Source organism: Jaculus jaculus, chromosome 6 (genome assembly GCF_020740685.1).
Source record: "Jaculus jaculus isolate mJacJac1 chromosome 6, mJacJac1.mat.Y.cur, whole genome shotgun sequence".
NCBI classification, from domain to species: Eukaryota; Metazoa; Chordata; class Mammalia; order Rodentia; family Dipodidae; genus Jaculus; species Jaculus jaculus.
The window spans coordinates 66,485,177-66,486,819 of record NC_059107.1 but is presented as its reverse complement, the minus strand read 5'-3'; positions in this window follow the sequence as shown (position 1 = coordinate 66,486,819).

Below are 1,643 nucleotides of genomic sequence, written 5' to 3'. Positions count from 1 at the left end.
CCCATGTTGGAAGGGGAATAAAAGAGATAGGAGAACAAAAGGATCTGGAGAACACCGAGAACAAAGAGACAAAGGTGGCCCGATCGCTGCTCGAGTAAAAACGAAACTGAAGCAGATGGCGGCGAGCGGGACCCAGATGATGCTTCCCGACAGAGGCGAACTCGATCCGAGTTCTTCAGATAGGAGACAGAAAAACCTGTCTCCTGGGGGCAATCAGGAGCGTCCTCCAGATTGCTGGGTGGTGGTTCTCAGGCCCGTCAGCCCCAACTCAGAGCACCCAAAGGGAAGGCATCCAGATACTGAAACCGGTTGAAATCGAGAATTTTTCCAGAGGACAGATATAAAAGTACAGACATACACAGACAAGACGGGAGGCGCCTCTTACCTCTGAGGGGTCCTAGATGAGGTCTGGGGTCCTGTAGAGACTCCTGGCTGGCTCGCCAAATGTGGGGTTCCCCGGAGGGGTCCCCGCTCAGGGCTGTCTACGGGACCCCAAGAACACTCACGCAGGACGCTCTCAATGCAAACCGCACGAGGTTTATTGATTCCGATGCATCGGGGCTCAACACAGATTCCTCTCGCAGGAGGAAAGGTGAAGAGCCCCTAGCCACGTGTTTGGTCAGCTTATAAAGGCTGAAAACTATAGGTATGCAGAGTCATAGGGGCTTTTCAGCCGTGGGTTCCCCTGATTGGGTGGGGCCCATGAGGCGGGCTCGTGAGGGTCCCTCTGATTGGGTAGGGCGTACAAAGGGCCAGGTCCTTATGGTATACTTTTTACAAAATGGAGGTAGTTGCATACTTTTTACAAAATGGAGGCAGTTGCAAAATGGCAGTTCTGTGATTCAGTGCAATAGCAAGCAAGCCATATTACAGAAGCTTAAAAAGGCAAGTTAGCAAAGCAGCTAGAAAACAGAGCAGCAGAAATATGGCAACTTTTATCCTTTCAGAGGCAGCAAGGAGCTGATGGATGGGAGCACCCGAGTAGCAAAGGTTAGCACAGCTGGGTTCTAGCAGCCTCTGCTTTATTTCTTCTTTCCTTGTTGTTGTTGTTATTATTAATTATTTTATTATATATTTGACATGGTCTCATGTAGCCCAACCTGGTTTCAAACTCCGTGTGTGGTCAGGGACGACCTTGAACTTTGCCTTCACATTGAGAATGCCGGGACTACAAGTGCTGGCCATGGGATCCAGGGCTTGGTGCACACTAGGCAAGCACATATCCAGCCCTTTGGAAATAGATTTTCCTTATTTCATTCTTTCTGCTTGTTCGATAAATTTTATTCCCTCAAGGTGAAATCCTAAACTGAAGCTTAGAAACATTTAGGCTATCAAATGTAAAGGACAAGCCCAAGTCTAGATCCAAACTGATCCCCTTAACCACAGTAAGCCACCTCTTCTAGTTACTAGTTCATGAAATAACAGTCAGGGGCTGAGGTCTGCTGTAGAAAACATTGCCCAAAATGTCCCACCCTTTGTTAAATGACATCAGAATTTGCCTGCAGTCAAATTGGTTCTTCAAACATTTGAGAGCACCTGTGTGCCAGAAAGACAGGGCTTTGCCAGACTTGTCAGAGACTTGTGCCCTCAGCGGGAGTGTCTTGCGAAGAGCAAGTGCAGCTGCCCACAGGCCATAACCTTAG